General features: G+C 34.1%; 1 long non-coding RNA gene across 1 annotated transcript in view; it reads right to left on the minus strand.

Annotated features, from left to right (window-relative positions):
* Positions 1-2,855: 2,855 nt before the first annotated feature.
* The window catches only part of LOC112935293 (uncharacterized), a 108,023-nt gene continuing 87,857 nt past the window's right edge, over positions 2,856-23,021 (minus strand). The window contains exon 8 of the long non-coding RNA XR_012003159.1: positions 2,856-4,540. This is a non-coding gene — a long non-coding RNA (uncharacterized lncRNA). The remainder of the gene's footprint in view (positions 4,541-23,021) is intronic.

Below are 23,021 nucleotides of genomic sequence, written 5' to 3' on the forward strand. Positions count from 1 at the left end.
CTTATAAACAGTCCTGCTTTGTTTGTAAAAGTAATACCTGCTGGGCTTCACTGCAATTTTCTTTAAATATCCATGGTTGTTTTATATATATTATCATAGTACAAGATTAGTTATTTATAAGAAATGAAACTTAAGGAAAAATGAGAAAATAAACTTAGTACTCCCCTTATTTAACAGAGCTATGGGGCAGGGAAAAGAAGCAAGCAAGAAAGAGGAATATGCAGAGCCATAAAAAGGAGTTAAAAGGATGGGGCCAGTTCCCAGTGAACTATATATCTAGCCAGAGGATTGATGGAAATTAAGGTTGGTGGATCAGGGTCAGAGCTGAGTGGGGGAGAGGAATCAAAAGGGAGATGCAAGGTAGAAAACACTGAAAGTGAGTGTGGTCACATGGAATAAGGAGTTGGTTCTTAAATCTGGTGCACAGCATCATTTGGACATTAAAATGTTTCTCCAGAAATAGGTGTGTGTCCTGCAAGCTTCCTTCCTTGCAGACTGTCTTGAATGGTTATTAATTTTCTATTGTTGCATAACAAATTATCACATATTTAGTGGCTTAAAACAAAACTTGTTCATTAGTTCAAATCTTATAGGTTGGAAGTCTGGGTAGGCTTTTGTGGGTTCTCTGCTTCGGTTCTCATGAGACAGAAATCAAAATTTCAGTCAAATTAGGTTCTAGCTAAAGTCTCTGGGAAGAGTCCATTTCCAGGCTCATTCAGATTGTGGCAGACCCAATTCCTTGGGGCTAGAAGTCTGACATCCTTTTTTTGTTGCTTGTTGTCAGTCAGGGGACACTGGTGTCTCTGGGATGCCATTAGCATTCTTTACATGACCTCCTCCATCTTCCAACCAGAAATGGCCCATCAAGTCTTTTTCATGACTAACTTCCTATTCTGCCACAAGACCCAGAAAACGGTCTGCTTTTGTTTTTTTTTTGTTTGTTTGTTTTGTTTTGTTTTTTTCTTGTTAAACCTTCTGCTTTTAAAGGACTCACCTCTTTAGACCTGGTCCATTCAGATAACCTCCCTATCTTAAAGAAACTGAGTCAATGGATCTGTAACCTTAATTATATGCAAAATCCCTTGGCCAGGTAAAATGTGTAGTCATGGAAGAGATGTCCCATTGTGTCATAGAGCAGAGAATTATAAAGAACAAGCGTTATTGAGGATCATTCTCAGAAGTCTGACTACCACATCCCTTCTGGAATATAGATGACTGGATATTGTCAGACATGATTTTGTTTTTTGTTTTTTGCTTTTTTTTCAGACATGATTTTGAAAGTTCACTTAACATATAGATGATCCTACATAATCAAGTAAGGCTAAGTCATAGATTCTCCTTTAAAACAATAAAATAGTAATTACAGTGAACTAGCAATTAACAAAAGAAAGAAAATAGTTTCGTACTATACTCTTTGAAAAGTGGTTTTCTAGGGGGAAAAATGACAAATGATTCCAGGGTTTACTACTCTTTCCCCATATTTTTTCCTAAAGAAAGGATATGTGGTGGAGGTGAAGGTAAGTGGACAGAATGTAAAAATTTCACTAACAATTCCCCAGCCTGGAGACCAGCCAAATGGCAGGATGTGTGGAAAGCTCAGAGAAAATATGCACATAATTCCTTAGTGCAGAGAAGCAATGCTGGATCCACTTAGCAACTTACCAGAATCAAAAAATTGCTATGGCTTGCCATCAGCTTTTTCCAGAATGGGAAGCTAGCTAGAGGGAGCTCACTATTAATCCTAATTGCCCAGAGTTAATTATCCCCAGTAGGAAAAAAAAAAAAAAAAAAAGACACAGCAAAAAGAAAAGCAGGGAGGAAGAATGAATATTATAAATAAAATCCTTCACTATGGAAGAATGGCATAACCCAAACTCACATGCTTACCTATCATTTCATCACCTAGCTGGGAAAGGACTGGGGAAAGCTCCCGGAGAGGGAGAGGTAGGTAATGAAGGAAATTGAACTTCTGAGGCTGATTATCTGTCTGGAGAAAGTTTCATGCATTCCATCCTGAATTGGAAAGAATTACAGGAAGTCTGCGGAGAATACCCATATAAACACAACAAATAGGTCTACTGAACACTAGTACAAGGTTTTAAAAACAACTTCAGAATGAAAAGCAAAGACCAAGTCCATCAACCACAACTGTTCAGAACCCTAGCCAAAATATCCAGTTCCTCTCTTTGTGCCCTCAGCAATGGAATTGCATATAAACCGCAGTCTTCCAACTGAAGCTTTAGAAACTAAATAAACAGAAATGTAAGATAATGAGAAGGGAGTCAAGGGGAATTCTTAAAAAAAGTAATTCAAGGTCGTGAAGCAGTTTTCATGTTAATCACCAGTAGGATAAAGGATCTGATAGTGTAACAATGTACAGTAAAGCAAGTTTCACCGGTTTGTGGCTTAGCTAAATATGGGGCAAGTGCCCTACTCCATCCCAGATCTGTATGTACTCGGCAACCCCCTCAGCTGGTCTTGGAGTTCTGGGCAAGTGATGGAGGTCCTGAAGCCACTGTCAGATGGGAGGAACAGAGATCATTCTACATAATTTCCCTGTGATATTATCTGTGAAGAATGTCCAGCAAATACTTTGCAACTTACCTCATTAGGTTTAGCATATGCTTGTTTTCAACCTATCATTATAGTCTGTTGAATAAAAATTCTGCCTAAACCTGTAAGTCTATAAACATTTATCCTAAAGCATTCACAAACTTAGATTGAAATCAGTGGGACTGAGCAAGAGAGAGAGAGAGAGAGAGAGAAGAAGAAGCTCTTAATTACTAAAATTAATAATGTTTACTTAAAAGTATGTACATAGAACTCTGTAACAATATTTTTCTGAGGCACATGTGAAATATTTTCAAAACTTTATTCTGTATCAGGCTTCAAAAAAAAATCCCAAATTCATATAAGAGCATTGCCATCGTCAACATATGCTTTGAAGAATTTTTTTTTTTCCATTCTGATTTAATTAAAGAGAGATGAAGTCCCATTTCCATTTCTTGGGTGGTGTTTTCATGGGCATTTGCTTTATACATATTCTTTAAATTCTGTATTTGTTTTTTAATGCAATTTTCTGTATAAACTATTTTGCATATTGTAATTCACAAATTAAAAGAGCATACAAATGAAATAAATGCAAACAAAATATTTCACAATTAGTCACAATTTCACTCCAGATTTAAAGCACATTTATAGAACAATCTGGAGAAAAAAATTTTGTTTTAAATCAGTCTCTTTCAGATGCTGTATGTAAAAGATAAATGAAGAAGAGATTTTCACCTCAAAGCCAAGGAACATATGGTGTAAACACAAGAAAAGGTAGAATAGGACCAATTAGTGATATATACAGCCAATTAGAAATTGTAGGCATAAAATATGAACATTGAAATATAACACTTCAAAGTTCAATAGTATACTGAGTTCAACTGAAGCATTAATAATTAGAAGGAAGTTGTGAGGAAGTCACCTAGAGCCCTGTCCAGAAAGACAGAGGTAAAAATTGGAAGGACCATCTAAGAAGGATGGAGATGGAGATTACAAAATATTTTCAAGAGGGCTTTTGGAAAAAAGAGAAAGGTAGACATGTGCTAACAAATAAAAACAAAATAGGAACAGTGTAAATTTTACTTAAGTCCTAAAGTAAGAAATAGTCTTTAAATTTTAACAATGCACTAAAAATATCAAAGATGGGGGTGCCTGGGTGGCTCAGTTGGTTAAGTGTCTGCCTTGGGCTCAGGTCATGATCCCAGGGCCCTGGGATCAAGCCCCACAGGGACTCCCTACTCAGTAGGGAGCCTGCTACTCCCTCTCTTCCCTGCTCACGCTCTCTCTCACTATCTATCTCTCTATCTCAAATAAGTAAATAAAATCTTTAGGAAAAAATACCAAGGATAATAAATAAAAGTAAATTTTCACTAGACAAGTGGTAGTGAAACTACAGATCATTAAGTATAAAGAGAGATGCTAAAACAGAGAAAAGACAATCCAATTCACATATGACCATAAACATGTGGAGAAAAATAATATCATTAGTAATTAAGAAATGCAAATTATTCTCACATTTTTAAATATATTTGATCTTCTTCAGTGTAAAAGTTAAATAACAGCAAGTGTTGATAAGGATGTGAAAAAAGAATCCTCTTACACACTGCTAGGGCCAGCATACAGTGAAGGTAAAGTTGGTGGGGAATCTGGTAGTATCTAATAAAACAAAACAAAAAAATGTGCACATCTTATGACCCACTTACAAGAACACTATTGCAATGTTATTTATACTCAAAAAAAAAAAAAAAAGAAAGAAAGAAAAATAGCCCTAAAGAAACAGCAATTATTAACTAAAGAGAGGAAAATAGAATGAGGTTGGTTGATATGTTCAAACGTAGAAATGTCTGAAGAAGGAGATTTTTTCCAGTGGGAAAAAACACATCTTCTAAATATATATACAGAAGAAATACCATTTACTTTTTAAAAGACAAGTAAGAAAGATTAGCAATCTGATAGTGCTTACCTCTTTGGAGAAGACTGGATTTTGTACCTGATCAGAGAGAAAGTAAGCTTTATTTATTATATTTAAACATTATTTTTCAAAATAGTGTAATTTAAATATTTAATAACTAAATAATGTACTTTAAGTAATTAAATTATTTTTCATAATAATTTTATTTAAATATTTTTCACAAAAAGTAGTAAGTGTGATCCTAAGTGCAACCAGGAACAGAGATTTTTCAGATGTTTCTATGGAAGGAGAAAAAGCAAAGTACAGCTAACAAGTCCTGGTTAACTTCCCCACTAAGCCCAACAGTATATAAAACTTCATATACATAGATTTATTCATATTCATTATATTCTAGGTCATTCCTTAATGTATTTTTAAATGCTAATTATTTTCAAGTATCATAATATTAGTTGATACGTTGCATATGATTTCTGAGGGTAATTCAGCATTTAAAAGCATATAGAGCCTTATTTTTTTTTTTCAGTGAAAGTTACCTATTTCTCATCACTATTTCTTTTTTTATCTTTTTTCTAAAGATAGAGAGAGTGGAGTTGGAGGGAAGGGGCAGAGGGAGAGGGAGAGAGAGAGAGAAAGAGAATGTTCAGGAGGCTCCATGCCCAGCGTGGAGCCCAACACGGGGCTCCATCTCACAACCCTGAGTTCACGATCTGAGCCAAAATCAAGAGTAAGATGCTTAACTGACTGTGCCACCCAGGTGCCCCTCTCATCATTAATTCTGAGAAATACATACTTTGGTATTTGAGTATAGGCTTTTCTTCAAAAAGACCATGGTTTGGGGCAAAGCATTGAAAGCTATTATGAAATTTTTGCATTAAGAATCATATAAAATTTAATCAGTGAATAGTTAAGAAACTTCCTGAAAAGAACAGACTCTGTCATAGGACATATTTTAAATTTCAAATAGCGTAAGCAAAAGTGACTTTTCTGGGTTTATACCTAAAAGAAAATGATGGTTGGCTACAAATCACACAAGAAAAAAAAAAAGGCAAATGATATGATATATAATGATCCTATTATAAATCTCTCTTTTTTTTTTTTTTAAGAGAGAGAGAGGGAGAGAGACAGAGTATGAATTGGGAGGAGGGGCAGAAGAAGAGGGAAAGAGAGAATCCTAAGCAGGTTCTACATCCAGCATGGAGCCAGACCCAGGGCTCAATTTCTCAATCCAGAGACCATGACTTGAGCCAAAATCAAGAGTTGGGCACTTAACTGACTGAACCACCAGGTGCCCCTATTTTAAACCTTCAAAGAAGATTCTGAGCATTTCACTTTAATACCTTCATTATTTTGAGTGCTATTGAAAACATTTTAATTAATGCCATTAAAAATAAATAACCAGGTTTAGGAGAAAATGAGAACCAAGTGGATTATAAATGAGTTGAATTAATAATATTCTTAGTTTAAATCTTTTACCTTGCAAGAAGGCTATAATTCTGAATCTGAACTGATACCACTGCAGTGCATTTCCTTAGCAAAGGGAGGGACAATCTGGGAAGCAAGAATGAGTGAATATAACATGCTTCTTTATACATCATGCTTCTTTTTGAAAAGCACTAGTTGCATTTATGGAAATTATCTTTTTCACTTTATTATCTTTCTGATCTACTTAAGGATTGATGGTATTATACTCACACAGCAGGGGTAGACTATGAGGCTCACTGACACATGTGCCTTCTCAAGCTCAAAATGTAGCAGTGTCAAAGTAATGGCAAGTGATTCCAATAAAAAGTCAAAAACAAAAGTTCTTTTGCAAACTTTTGTCTGGAGTTTTTGTCACTGAAATAAAAATTCACAAATTTGAGTTTAGGTAATGGTTTATTATCAAAAAAAATAATGCTTTCCTCTGAATATATATATATATATATATATATATATGGAATTTTTGCACTAATATTAACATTTAAAATTAGCAATATATCATATAAATGGCAAGGGCCAGCAACACACAATATATTTCCTCTTTCTTTAGGATAGTATTACTAATATTTTGCAGTAGGTCTTCTCACTAGTGTGTCTTTATTTCTACTACTACATTTCCTAAGCACACTGAAATGGATAGTAGGAATAGCTGATAGATAGATAATCGAGAAAATAGGTATGTGAATGCAAACACAGTTCAATGGGGTGCATGTATTGATTGATGACTACACAAAATAGTTTTTAAAAATTTAGAACAACGTAATGCCAAATTTTCTACTTAGTTCTAGTAGTGCTTTTATATGTAAGTTCTGTATAGTCCTAAGAGAGGGAGAGAACCAACATAGTAAAATTAAGTAAAATTAATTTAATGATATGATATGAATCTAAAGTAGGGAAATACAGCATGGATCTCTAATGATTAACTTCTAGTTCTAGACCTAGTTTTATAGAAAAATTGTGCTTCCAAGCTCAGCCTATGTCTGTTATACTTTACCCACCAAACAATTACCAGGAATGATTCATAAGTATATTGAATAAATGGTTTCAAGATGGAAATGCACTCATTTCCATGAAAGTGATGATGACAGATGATTCATTTTCTTACTAGCTCCGAGTGTATAACTGTTCTTGTTAATAAAAATGAAATACAGTGGATTCATTGCTGTTTACTCTACAAGATTATGCTGATTTTTCTCCTATATGGGTATGCAATGCAAACCACAAGCAGGACATAGTTAACATAAGACATAAATAAGTTTCCCTGAGCAAAAACAGATCAGTTTTCAGGGATAAAAAGGATCATGACTCTAACTATTGTATAGGAAAGAATATTGAACATAATATGACAAAAATATGCAATTGCCATCATTTTTATATTTGCAGATATCTGAATATCCGATGACTTTGCAATTTTTGCTTGCAAAAGAAATTATTACAAATGATGCTGAAGGGAAATTAACATCTCAGCATTAACAAAAATGGTTTTGAGTTACCTTAAACCCTTTTCCTTCTAATTTTTGTAGCTTCCAAGTTATTGGAAGTTTTTTAAAAGAAAATTCAACACCTCAGACTTATAAATAAATATATTTTCTTATTTAAAAAAACCCAACAGATTCTTTGGCAGGCGAGATAATCTTCAAGCAAAAACCAGTATTTTAAAATGTGTTCTCAGGAAACCTAAAAGGCTTATTTTTGGCAATACTAGTCAACATGCTGTCAGTTACCTCCTCCAAGATGCAATTACAGTCAGCACTAAATAATTTTGAGCTTCCGGCAAGAGGCTATACAAAAAGGTTTCAACAGACCTATAAGCAAATTCGCTTCTTCTAAAAGAACTAGTACAGCAAAACCTCACAAACTATTTTCTGACGGTTAGATCATGGTGGAAAAGTTTGGATATTGGCTGGTTTTTATTATTGAGTATTACCTTCAAGAAGCAAAACATTAAGATTAATTTTCCTTTTATAAACTGCCAAGAAATTCCTGTCACCGATTTTAAATTTTCTGAGAAGAGAGCAAATTTAAAAGCCACCTGCAGTTTATTGTAGCTTTTACTATTACTGACTTACTCTTACTATGTGGACTTAAATTACATATCATCCCCCTAACTCCCAGATGCTTAAAAAATATGTGTGTATCCTCCAAACATCTCAAAAAAAGAAGTTATGAGATGACTAATATCATTTCCATAGTATATTTGCAGAAACTTAGACAAAGACATAGAAATGAATTCATCACATGTGTTAAAGATTTTTGGTGGTATAAATGATAATTCAACCCTTGTTTTCTGCTAAACCTCCAAACACAATTGTTATTGTCTCACTGGAGGTAAAATGTACTAGAGAGAAGTTGTTACAACAATGTAAGCAATGTTGTAATTTATGACTATATGTTCTAAGGGACATTGATTGCTAAGATCTTTTTTCTGAATTACGGGCTCATCAAAAGATGAAAACTCAACTTTATTCCATTAAATGATGGAATATAGTTAATAGACTGCTTAAATATGAAAGTTTTAAAAATAGGCTTTAATATAAAGTCCACTTTTGCATTGATTCATGTCATATAGAAGACAAATTCAGAATCTGTGAATCGGATGCCCTGTAGACATAAATTTTGATGTTCTAATATTATTATCTCAGCAAAATGATTCTATCGTCCAAGTGAGTAAAGGTGTCTTTTCCCATTGCATACATAATCATTCTAAGCTCACTTCATTAAGTCACTGCCCAGGAAAGTAACTTAACAATACTAAAAAATATAAAGTGCTATTTAAAGTAAAATTCTAATTTATTTCCAACATAGAAAATATTCTACAATTGGCATGATGGGAGACTAGAGAAAAGCTAGTATTTTTATTCACTGTTAAGTGATCCATTTAACTAACTAGACAGGCGTATTTCATTGGGGTGTCATAAAACATATAATATTAGCTCTTTCCTCTAAACACAGTGTTTATATAAATTGAAAAACACTGTCCCATTGATGGATACTATGGAAGAATGTTTAACTTTAACTTCATTTCTGTTTATTCTTTTACAACTCTTCATATGCTACATCAAGAGAATCAATTGATTTATTTAAAAAAAAATTATATTGAGCAGTTACTATATGTCATTCCCTGTAGGGATTCAGGGTTGATTCCTTAAGAAACTCATGTACAAATAATGAGCATACTAAAATCTGGTCATGTCTCAGCACTATAATTTGAAGTTTAGATGTTCTGCTTAAAATTATTCATATATAGTGCTAAAAGTCCTTCAGTAATGAAAATAATCCCAATAAATTCAGACTTTGTATATTTTCACTTACTTCATAATTTAGAAATTTACTATTTTGAGTCCTCTTTAATTGGATCATATCACTATAATGATATAGAGGCCAAAAAAAAAGGAAAGGAAAGGAAAGGAAAGGAAAGGAAAGGAAAGGAAAGGAAGAAAGAAAGAAAGAAAAAGAAGAAAGAAAGAGAAAGAAAGAAAGAAAGAAAGTAAGAAAGAAAGAAAGAAAGAAAGAGAAAGAAGAAAGGAAAAGAAACTAAGAGCTGGTTCTTTGAAAAAATAAACAAAATTGACAAATTTTTAGCTAGCCTCAGCAAGAAAAAATGAGTTGAGACTCAAATAATAAAATCAGAAATGAAAGAGGAAATATTATAACTGGTACCACAGAAATACAAAGAATCATAAGAGACTACTACGAATAATTATAAGCTATAAATTGGACAACCTAAAAGTTAATGGAAAAATTCCTTTTTTAAGGCTGAATAGTATTCTTTTGTATGTATATACCATAGTTTGTATATTCATTCATCCCTGATGAACACTGACACCTTTTAATTACTATGAATGGTGCTGCTGTGAACATGCACACACGTGTCTTTGTTTGAGTACCTGTTTTCAATTTGGGGGGGGTGGTAAAGAACTATCCACTTCAACATCTCCCTGGGACCACCCTTACCTACCCTCTTCTGCCTTAGAAATGCTTTGTCTAAATCATCATCCTAGCCTGAGAGAATCCTGGAGTTGAAGGAGTCTTAGACCATAGAATTGGGAAGAATGGAGGGATCATCTAGTCTTGCCGCCTGTTACGACAGACCAGGAGATAGGGGCCCAAAGTGAGGAAGGGCAAAACTGGAAATGTAGCCCTGCCCTCAGTATACTTCACTGCCTCTCCTAGGCATAAGGGGCCTCATGAAACAGGCTCAGGTCTTAAGGGTGCATATGGTCCTCTGCCAGCAACCATTTTGGGGGGCCATGAGGTAGAAGGAACACTCCTGCCTCAGTCCATGCCTTAGTAAGACAAACAGCCTGCCCGTATACTTTGGCCCCAAATTCAAGGATATCTAGCTCTTACGGCCTCCCTCCCTTCCCTGTCCTGGGAGCCTAGGGAAAGGGCTGGTCTTGGGAGCTGCAAAGGATATCATCTCTTTCTGCTGCTCCCATCTCCCTTCCACCTTCCCTGGGGGCTGCCTCACTGCTTCTGCCCTCAGGGAAGTCTCAGCCCACTATTGACACTTCTATAATCTAGAAAAACACTGAATAAAGCCATATGTGTTTGCAAAACAAGTCTAGGAGTGTAACTGTAGGGTAACACAGTAATTTTGTTTAACTTTGAAAGAATCAACAAACTGTTTTCCATAATGGTCAAACAGTGTTATATTCCACTAGCAAAGTACGAGAGTTCTGATTTCTCCACATTCTTGTCAACACTTTTTTTTTTTTAAATTATAGTATCCCCTGAAATTTTGCACTCTTTAAAATACAGTAATTGAAGTTCTAATTGCTTTTAAAGCAAAGACAATTAAAAAACAAATAAAACAAAAACCCAAACCACATTTCCTGCATGAATCCCTCCAAATCACCTTCTACTCCAGGATTTCAGAGTTCTCATTTTGATGATGGGTACACATGGATAGGCAAATATTGATTAGAATACTGCTTTTTTTTCTCTTTCAATGTGGTTAATGGAGCACTGTACATAATATAAAAGAAATGTAAAAGCCTTTGAAATAACTAAACTATTTATGTACCCTGGTGGGATGTTTCTCTGACAAAGATCAAGGAGGTTTAATTAACAATTCATTGACTGAACCAAAGTTAAATGCATTCTCTCAGTTAAAGCATGGGTGTAGCATTTAATGAGTCAGAGCTTACACTAGTAGAACCTAATTGCACACACAGTGATAGTAACTATCCCTTCACAGTAAACTTGCTCAACGGTCTGTGTCTGTTCAAAATAGAAAGTCACAGAGAGCAGAGTAGGAGAGAATTAGCCAATATGGCAGAGCTGATATAGAAACACATCGACCTCCAAGGGCTGCATGTGAGTATCAGTGAACATAATGCCCCCACATTTCAAGGAGGTAACACAGGTAAATAAATCAAGTACACGCACACGAAATTGTAAAGATTCCCTGAATAAACTCAGGCACAAGTTATAATTAAACCCTCCTCTTTTGGTACCGCCAGAATGCTACTAATAGATTTTCAATCACTTGTGCCTATAAGCTAAGGAACAATGGTACCCTATTAGTTACAAAGATATTCCATCTTTATCACAGTCCAAATACTTGATTTTATATGCACTTCTACTAGATTAAGCACTGCTTAAAAGAGCTGTAAGAAAACAAACATTAATATGCTGGGTAAAAATATATCGCACTCCTGGGCAGCCCGGGTGGCTCAGTGGTTTAGCGCGGCCTTTAGCCCAGGATGTAATGCTGGGGACCCGGGATCGAGTTCCGCATCAGGCTCCCTGCATGGAGCCTGCTTCTCCCTCTGCCTCTCTCCCTCTCTCTCTCTGTCTCTCTCTCTCTCATTAATAAATAAATAAATAACCTTTAAAATATATATATATATATATAGCACTCCTGATCTATGCTGGTCACTCTTTGAGGCACATATATCTCATTTTTACTTTTACAAATATCCTGTGAGGTAGGCTATGCCACAACTCCAATATTACAGCTGCAGAAAACAAATTTCAGTAAGATTAAATAACTTTTACAGAGTCACACATCCCACAAGACATATACCAGATATCAAATCCAATCTATCTGACCCCAGCACCTAGAGTGATACCATCTGAGTAATATAAGAAATTATACCCCTGCTACCATGACCACCACTTTATATTTTATTTTTATTTTATTTTAAAGATTTTATTTTTATTTGAGAGTGAGTGAGAGAGAGAGAGAGAGAGCAGGGGCAGGGAGCGGGGCAGAGGGAGACAGAGAGGCAGACACCCCTCTGAGCACAGAGCTTGACGCTGATGGCAGTGAGGCAGATGTGTGCTCCATCCCAGGCCCCAAGAGCATGACCTGAGCCAAAGGCAGACACTTAACCAACTAAGCCACCCAGGCACTCCTATACTTTATTTTTAAAACCAAAGTAATTCTATTGCTGATTATAAAGCAATATTTTATTGGTATAAAAGAAACAAAGTATAAAGAGGAAATAACCTCTAAAGCCATCACACAAAGATAGCACTTCAATATGTAGTCACATCATTTTTCTAAGGAAGTAAACATGTAAGTATATTAAAAAGAGAGGGAGAAAGGGACAGAGAGAGATTGCCTGGCATATATTAGGTATCTGATAATACTAGCACATTTTTATGATCATAATCATTGTTATGGCTGCATGTAGCTGTACTACATCTATTTTTATTGCTATGAAATATTCTAGTGTAGATATACCACAGTTTATCATTTCTGCCTTAGATGTACATTTAGATTGTTTCTGGTTTGAGGCTATTGTAAGTACTACTACTATAAACATTGCTTTACACATTATGTTGCTTTGCACATATCATGTACTGGTGCTCCAGAGGGGGGAAAAAAAGAGCCCCAATAAATGGCATTCAACAAGATTCTAATGTAAATATTATCACTGTGATGATTTTCAAGCTATCATTGATATAAGACTCAGACTCCAAGGTTTCTGAAAATTTAACAGCTGGCTTTTAAAGCAAGAACTAGCTGATTTGAATTTAACAATCACTTCCATATATACATGGAATTTCTAGATTGTAAACTATGTACTTGATCAACTGTAGTGAATAATCTTAAATGGTTTACCAAAGTAAATTACTATTTTATACCCCTACAGCTGTACATGAGAATTCCCCTTGTGTGTCAGACATCATACTATAAATTTTAGTCATTCTAGAGGTACATGGTGGTTTGTCATTGTGATATTATTTTCCATTTCCCCAATTACCAATGAGCTTGATCAGTTTTTCATGGGTTTATGGCATTTCCAATATTCTCATGCCTCTTCAAGTCATTTACTTATTTTCTGCTTACTTGTCTATTTTTTATTGCTGATTTTAGATCTTCGGTATTTCATGTATTTTATGTGTTCAAAATTTCTTTACCAAGACTATAGCTTGGTTTTCACTCTTTTAATGGAGTCTTTTGATTAAACAATCTTAATGTATTCAAGTTTATTCATCTTAGTGTCTTGAGTTTTTGGTTTGTTTAAGACATATTTTACTTATCTAAGATCATAAAGATTCTCTCCTTTGATTGTCCTCTATAGATTCTTTATTGTTTTGCTTTTCACATTTTGATTTATTTTCTACGTAAAAGATAGTTTTGTATGACATGAAGTAGGAGCCAAATTTCATTTTTATTTTTATGGATATAAAATGCCCCAGCATGATTTATTGAAAAATATTTTCCTTTCCCAGCTCTGGAGTAGCACTCTTTTTATAAATTATGACTCCACATATGCTTGGGTCTTTTTCTGGGATTTCTATTTTATTCCACTGCTCTATTTGTCTATCTTTACATGCATATCACACTATCTTATTTAGAGCAGCATTATAAAAAGTCTGGTTGGAACAAACCCACTCACTTTGTTCTTCTCCAGGAATATTATGGCTACTTAAATGTTTTTTAAAACAGATTTATTGAGGTATACTTGAGTTATCGTTAACTGCTCTTATTTAAAGTATCAATTTGATAAGTTTGGCATATGCATACGCCCATTAAAACATAATCAGAAGTCAAGATAATGAATATATCTGTAACACAAAATAGTTTTCTTGTGCCCATTGGTTGTCCCTCCAACCCTCTCTTCACTGTTCCCTGCATCCTCAGGCAACCACTAATCTGTATTCCATTAGAATGAATTAATTTGCATTTTCTAGAATTTTATTCAAATAAATCATAGAGTATATACTGTCTTTTGTTGGCTACGTCACTCAGATTCTTCCATGTTGTGTGTGTAACTAGTTCAATTGTTTTTTTTCTTTTCTAGATAAGATTTTAATGTACAGATATTCAACTACTTGTCCATTCATTTGTTGGTGAACATTTTTGTTGTTTTGAATGTTTGCCTATTTAAGTAAAGTTTCTATAACTATTTAAATATAAGTTTTTATATGGATATATACATGAGTAGTAAAATGGCTGGGTAATAAAGTAGCAGTATGTTTCACTTTGTAAAAAATTGTCAAACTTGTTTCAAAGTGGTTTACATTCCTGAAATCAATGAAAGTTGGCATTTTGCCACATCTTCAGCAACATTTGGTATGGCCAATCTGTTTTAGACTTTTTTATCCATGTGCAGTGGCAGCTCATTGTGGTTTCAGTTTGCAATTGTAAATAATTAATGTGGAGTATCTAAAAAGAGAACTCAGCTTATCTGCCATCCACATACTACTTTGGTGGAGTGTCCAAAATCTTTCACCCAGTTATTCAACTGGATTGCTTGTGGGTTTTTTTTTACTGAATTTTGAGCATTTTCTTTATATATATATATATTCTTCATATAGATTTTTCATCAGATATGTGATTCACAAATATTTTCTCCTTCACTGAGTTTGTTTTTATTCTCTTAACACTATTTTGTGAAGAACAGAGGTTCTTAATTTGCTGAGACTGATAAATGAATTTTTTCTTTTATGGGTATTGCTTTTAGTGTAGAATCGAAGAAATCTTAGCTTAACCCCCACACAAATAGTTTCTTCTGTGTTTCTTCTATATATTTTATGATTTTAGGTGTTACATGAATATCCATGTTTCGTTTTATTTAATTTTTGTATATAGTGCAAAGTATGGATAGATGTTCACTTTTTTGCAAGCAGATTGTACTTTGTCTACCAAGCACCTTTGCACCTTCATAAAAAACCCAATTGATGTTTTACGTACACATCTATTTTTGTATTTTCTATTCATCCCAATTGATCTCTTTGTCTATCTTGATATCAATGCCATACATTCTTGATTACCATAGTTTTATAATAAGGCTTAAAGTCAGGATGCTTGATTCTCCAAATTAAAAAAAAAATTATCAAAATTGTTTGAACTGTTCTAGGCCTTTTGTATTTGCATATTCATTTTAGAATCAACATGTTAATTCATACCAAAAAAAGTCTTGCTTGGATTTTGATTATGATTGAATCAAATCTGTAGATTAATTTGGGCAGACTTGATAGCTTAACAAAATTCAATTTTATGATCAATGATTATGATATATCTATTTATTTAAGTCTTCCTTCAAATATCTGTACAATCTGTAGTGATGTCACTTCCCTCATTCTTGATGTTAGTCACTTGTGTTCTCTTTTTTTCTTCCTGATCAGTTAGGCTAGAGGTTTGTTAGTTTTATCAATATTCTCCACAAATCATCTTTTGGTAATTTTCTTTATTGTTTTTCTGTCTTATGGTCATTAATTCTCACTCTGGTCTTTATTATATTATTTCTTCTGTTTATACTATATTTTGTATTATCCATTATTTCTCTTCTTTAACTAGTTTCTTAAGGCATATGTCAAATAATTAAATTTGGTTTTTATTGTAGGCATTAAGTTCTGTAAATTTCCCTTTAATTACTGCATGCCATGAGTTTTTTTTTTTTAAGATTTTATTTATTTATTCATGAGAGACACCGAGAGAGAGGGGGGAGGGGGCAGAGACACAGGCAGAGGGAGAAGGAGGCTCCATGCAGGGAACCCGACATGGGACTCGATCCCGGGTCTCCAGGATCAGGCCCTGGGCTGAAGGCTGTACTAAACCACTGAGCCACCCGGGCTGCCCCTGCCATGAATTTTTGTATTCAGAATAAACTTTTCTAATTTTTCTTTTTATTTTCTTTTTGATCTATAGATTATTTGTAAAGATATTATTTAGTTTCCAAAACAGGTAAATTTTACTGATATATGTTATGACTTTTAATCTATTCCACGTATATGACACTTTTTATATGCTATTTTTGTATAACTTAAATAATTTTCAATTTACTGAGATTTTTTTTAACAGCCCAGAATACAGTCTATCTTGGTAAATACTCCTTTATAAAGTATAGCAAATGTGTATTCTGCTATTGCTGTGTGGAGTTCTTTAAATGATCATTCCTTATCTCTTCAGCCAAAAGCAATAGCTTTTAACGTTTTGATGGAATCTATCATTTATTATTTTCTTTTATCCATTTATTTTTTTGTAGTTAACAATGATTAAACTGTGATTCTTAACATCTTCAATTAATAATAAAAACATTTTCTAACATCAATGTGTATACATTTTAATGCCATTTCAGGATGCATAGTATTCATCAGGTGCATAACCTATGTTTAATTATTAATTTGCCTTAAATACTTCCTAGAATAAGACATGCCAATAAATATTAATAAATAAATATAAAATTTAATTGTTAACTTTTAGATTATATTCAAATACTAAAATAAAGTTATCATTATCATCTTTGTGGAAGAAACATTGGAATCATTCTATTTTCTTTGTTTATGAATAAATAAAAATGAATTTTCTAAATGAAAGATAAGGCTGTTGTTCAGACTATTCATACATGTCCTCATACTAATTTCCAGAAAATGTGTACCAATTTGCCATCCTGCAGGTTTATAAATGCCTCTGTGTTTTTCATTAGTATATGATGACATTTCTTCAAATCTTCATTAATTTGAAATAGGAAATAAATTAGTGTTACATATTTCTCTGATTAATCAATTTTTAAATACATTTTTGGGCTTTTCTGTGAAAATTCTGTTTTTGATCCTTTCCTTTTTTTTTCTATTAAAGTGTATTAATTGCTTTGTGGATTAGGCCATGAAAGAAAGAGGAAAATGAAGATGACACCCTGAGAAAATATGAGTATTTGTAAATGCAGAAGAAAAATATTAATGAAATTTTGCTGTCCAAAGTTATTTAGTCTTTCTTCGAATACTTTAAAAAAGCACAAAGGAAGTTTTCTAAAGTTATTTTTTGGCAGTTTTATTTTTCTACAACATCGAGACAGTTTTCATAAGGAGAAAAGCTTAAGAAAGGTAATCATGAAACAGAAAAATCCCCTATAACTGTAATATCCATCCTCACTGTGATTTGTCTTTCTTCTTTTGGCATACATTTTTTTTCTATTTGATATGCATATTTCCGACCTCAAATATCCATATTGCCTTACTTTTATTATTCCTTTTTTTAGAATTTAAGATGTCTTCCTGACTTTCCTGATGACAGTGCTAAAAAATCCAGGCACTAGTACAGATTCTTTAGAGTTATATCATCTGTAAGCAGTGTCTTTCAAGAAAATCACTGCTTAGCTAATGTCTAACCAATGGCCACCCACTGCAACTCCACCTGGAATGTGCTATATTGAGAGTTGCCCCTTTGAGAAACAGACTTCAAAAACAACCAAAGCATCTGCATGTAAGATTTTGATTTATGGCTCCTATTTGAAATCCCTGGTGGTCTTTACAGTGTACAGTGTTAATGATATGGCATATTCTGTATACAACAGGTATTTAAGGATCACCCTCTATGTACCAGGAAATTTTCTGAGCATTGGGGTAGGACAGTGAAAAAAAGAGACAAATATCCCTACCTCATGCAGTATATATCTAGGATATATATCTCTGAATAGATGGCACCTTGCTGTACCTTGCTTTCAACTATTCCAAAAGCAGACATCACATAACTGAGTTGTCTAAGCGGAAGCTAACTTTGAATAGTCCCTGTGGCTTACAATTTTTTTTAAGTAACCCTAAATACCCCCTTTCACATGGAATAACACTTTAACATATTGAAATTTAATTTTATGTCTTCATATAAAATAAGGCTTGAGAATAGATTGTTTTAAGTGTTTTATCTGACAGTTACTTAGGAATATAGCTTTATTAGCTAGCCACAATGAAATCATATATATGAGGAAAAATAGACATGAAATCAAACTGTTATTAAAGTGAAATGAACCAATATTTATTGAACACTTACCATGTAACTGGCATTTTTCCAAACTAATTACTTATATTATGTATGAAATATGTACCAGAGGAAAGAAAACACAGAAATGTAAATAACTTGCACAAAATAACAGTGATAAAACCGTAGAAGTGGTGTATAGGTAAGAATTAACACTAGGGTCAGCATTTTTAAGCACAATGCTATGATGATTTCAGATATTTGTTTAGGAATGCTCTCGAGTATGATTTCAGATCAGTTTAAATCAAACCAGAATTACAAATACATATATATATACACACACACATATAATGAATATATATAATATGTAGATTATATAAATAATCTAGTGCTAAAATAATTGATTAATGAAACTCCAGATATATCAAGAAGAGATGATGCAAAAGATCTGAGAAAATGTATTTATGTATGTCACTAAGCAATTAGCTTGTTCTGACTTTTTGTATGTTGATCTTTATTGGTTCAGATTCGCCTACGTATCCTGGCAAGCAGAGTGCTATAGGAATGTTTTATTTTAAGATAGTATTCCTCTTTGGAAAGATACCTCCCAGGAGGGCTGCACACCACTAGGTTTTTAGAGCTCCCTGTAACTGACTGAGGCAAAGTCACAAACTAGATATATGGCCTTTCATCTTGGAGAATTGCTGTTAAGTGTCAGATGCCAGTGTTCATCCATCAGGTGGTGGTATCCAGAGGAATGTTCTATCTGAAGGAAGATACTACAAAACAAATAGAAGAGCAGGGAGCAGCCAAAGAAACAATAAAAACTTTCAGAAGCAGGTCACCAAACATTTAAGGGCATTTTCCGGGTGCTGGGGAATGCATGTTGAAGGCAGTAAGGGTGGGATCCCTGGGTGGCTCAGTGGTTTAGCGCCTGCCTTTGGCCCAGGGCGTGATACTGGAGTCCCAGGATCAAGTCTCACGTCAGGCTCCCTGCAGAAGCCTGCTTCTCCCGCTGCCTGTGTCTCTGCCTCTCTCTCTCTCTCTTTCTCATAAATAAATAAAACCTTAAAAAAAAATGAAGGCAGTAAGGGCTTGATCTAAGAATATGCTGGAAATTCATATGGCAGCTGCAACTTTATCCTCCTGCAACACATTCTCCCTCATCTGGTCTCCTCTTCATTATTTTTTTTGTTTTGTTTTTCTACAAATTAAAGTTCTTTTCATAGTAAAAATGAGTCCCAGAACTTTCAGAGTGCACATTAGAAGTGGAATTGCCATGTAGAGAGGGACAGCTAAACCATACAACACCAATTTCTCTCTGAACATTCCCCATCTCCTGATGGATGCTCACTGATTTCTACAGGCTCTGTCTCACAGACCTCCTGATCTTAATTCTTTTATTTAAACATATGGTCTAAACTTAGGTATATATGATGTTTAACACTAAAACATTTTGTTGAGGCAAAGGGTTACTTAAAAAAATTGCTGAGAGATAAAGAATAACTAAAGCAAAAGACACACAAGAATAGTATAAATCTAGAATATTTGCTTTGCAGTGCGTACTCTGTTTATTTCCAGGCTATCATTTACCCCATGGCTTTCTTCTGCCAAACTCTGGCTTCCACTATATAGGACCCTTAGTTAGCCTGTACCATGTTCAAGTCCAGGGTGTCAAAGTAATAGGTCTCTATGCTTACAGTTCTCCACTGGTTTCCTGATTTTCCAAGATAATGTGATATCAAAATTGATCCCTCTCTCTTGGTATATTAAAAAATTCCAGGGTCCTCATAGATGAATATTTATCACTATAATATAGCAACCCCAAGATTTATATAAAACATATATTCACAGTAACTAGAGGGGAAGATAGAAGGAAGCTTGAAGAGAGTCTTTTCCTGACCTTCGTCTCTCAATTTTGGAGAAGACTTTCTGACCAGAGAGTGGCCTTTGAAAAAGATGAGCAGAGATAATCAATGCTTTAAACCTTTATCAAGGTCTGATGATATCATGCTGTAAACAAGATACAGCTTAAATGTGATATGGTAAACTCTTATTTAAGCCCATTTAAACCATCACTGTAAAGAGAATTATTCAGCCACCCATAAGAAAGGACAGATGAGGAATGAAGTATTGAGATGACTAATGGAGAAAATCCCTTAGCCTGAACTGGTCTGATATTCACACCAGGTGGAACAGAAGGTAGAGAAGAGTCCTTTACTGTTGAGCTTAATAGTGTAGTGAATGCTAAATACTTAATGTAGTTATAATTCCCTCTGCAACCAATGGCAACCTAATAGATGAACTAAGAGGAAAATGAAGCAGCATATTAGAAATTTTTGAAAGCAAATTTCAGAAATTCTAACAAAATTAAAAAATCTCAAAGGCAGAGTATGAGGCAGTTATTGAAATTGTAATGCATGGTTTGAAAACAAACTAAGACCAAAATTCTGATTGCAATTTAGATAAAATTATGAACATCGCAGTTGGTAGGAAGAGCAAGCAATAACTACATTTTCATAAGCATCTAGAGAATTGTTTTACAGCTCAGACAGTAACAGCAAATTGGCTTTAGGGATATGATAAGAAACACCTGGAGCTGAAACCACTGGGCTGAGGGACAAACAGAGAAAGAGTGTAAGATGGTCTTAACCACAGAGCTCTGAGGGCAGGATCGAAGCTCTTAGTTCATTCTGACTAATAAAATGTGAAAGGAACAATATGAAAATGTGAATTGTACATAGAAAACTGGGATTTTTTTTTTTTTTTTTTTGAAAACTGGGATTGAAGATAGTAAAAAAATATAAGCTAATCAATGTGGGGAGAAGAAAGAGATGTGATGTAGGGTTGATGGTTGGGTGTGAAAGTAAAAATAGGTTTCAAGATTACTTTTTTCTTCTTCAAACAGTGCTGAAGAGTGAAGGGAGAGACAGACAATTCTTTCTGAACCAGTAATAAAATCTATAGCTGTTCTTTGTTACATATTCCCTGCATTTTAAATGGCTTGTCTGAGACATGAAGAAAAATATACAGTTTCCCGATTATGCATACCCACTCTCAAACCCCTGGCCCTACTTCTAAGTGGCCAAGTGACCCTTGAATCTTCAAACTTCACATTCGGTTTGCTCTTTCTATTCTTCATCCACACTGCCTCACCTCATACATGGACAACTTTGTTTGGGCATACTAACACTCTGCCTAGTATCTGTTCATCTTTGTCCTATTGACCAACATAGGCCTACTTCCCAATTCCTGCCCAGCTATCAAAGATGAGATTCAGATCCCAGAATTTAACTCTGCACCTTCATCAGATTATATGGGTTCTTTTCCTTCCTATTAGTTTTTCAGAAATAAAGTAAAAAAAAAAAAAAGAAAAAAAAAGAAAAAACAAAAACCATGCTATTTGAACAACTGGCAACTATACTTTGAATGAAATGGTTATTCATTATGTATTTATAAATTACTTTAAAATTTTATTATTCAGAAGTAATCTTGTATGTGGAAATGGAGGCGGCACCAAATTATAGAATCGCTCTTAGAATTCTTATTTTCTCTGGTATTGTGTTGGAATTTATTAAATTGGTTTCTGTGAATACAGAACACATAAACAATTTACGGAAAGTTAATGTCTTTTTTTGCACATACATCATTAGGTTTTGTTTTGTTTTGTTTTGAAGGACACAGTGACAATGGTAATCTATTTAGAGCTAATGATGGAGTGATATAAGAATTCCCTGATAATTTCATTTCCTGGTAGCAAAAAACAACTTCATTCCTATCAAAGTCCAGTGTTCCCTAATGAACATTTTCCCACACTGCTGTACTGTTCTAAACATTAAATACATTAACCTGTGTTGAGAACAGTGGCCACTCAGATCACACCATTTTATTTTGTGTCACCTTTCCCTCACATGGTTATAAGGCATAGGATTGATGTGGCCTTCTTAACACTAATTTAAAGGGCACATATTTGTAAAATTATGAAAATGATTATAATAGTATATTTAAAAATTGGGCCACATGTTTATATGTTCTCAAATAACTTTGTTATTGAATAATATATTTTTTCAAAGTGATCAACTGATTATAGGGGCTATGGAGTAATTGGGTGATGGGCATTAAGGAGGACGCTTTATGTAATGACTACAAGGTATTATATGCAACTGATGAATTATTGAACTCGACATCTGAAACTAATGACATGCTATACATTGGCTAATTGAGTTTAAATTAAAAAAACTTTTTATAAACATATATGTGATATATATAATTAAAATATATATGTGTATAAGTTATTGATTCTTACTATGTGCTCAGGCCCTGTGAAAAAGCAATGTACATATATTATCTAATTTTACCCCCCCCCCCTTAAAACACTATGACAAAAGGGGTAATTCTGAGAGTCTTTGTTTCAGCTCAGATCATGATCTTAGGATTTTGAGATGGAGCTCTCTCTCTCTCTCTCAAATAAATAAATAAATCTTTCTTTCCCTTTTTTTTTTTTTTTTTAAGGGAAGGGGAATTACTGAGGCACCGAGAGTTTAGCTAACTTGCCCAAAGTCACACAATTAATGCTGAGGTCACTACACTATGTATAAATGTGTCAGCAAAGATGAATGCCAACTGGGGACAGGTAGAGCTGCAACAAAAGTTCATCACCATCACAACACTTTAATTGACATTTGACTTATAATTGTTGATAGTACAGCATCTAACACAGACAACATCCAGTAAATGGAATTCAGAAGATGTGCTCTGATGGGAGGTTGTTAGAGTTAACTATACTCCCAAATTTCAGGCACCGGAGAGATGGGGTGGGATGGGATCATCCCCACAGCTAGCCAGTCTATCAGCAAGAACACAGTATTCTAATAGTCAATTACCAATTATTTTAGCATTTCAATGGCTATATATTTCCCAGTG

Source organism: Vulpes vulpes, chromosome 8 (assembly GCF_048418805.1).
Source record: "Vulpes vulpes isolate BD-2025 chromosome 8, VulVul3, whole genome shotgun sequence".
Classification (NCBI taxonomy): Eukaryota; Metazoa; Chordata; class Mammalia; order Carnivora; family Canidae; genus Vulpes; species Vulpes vulpes.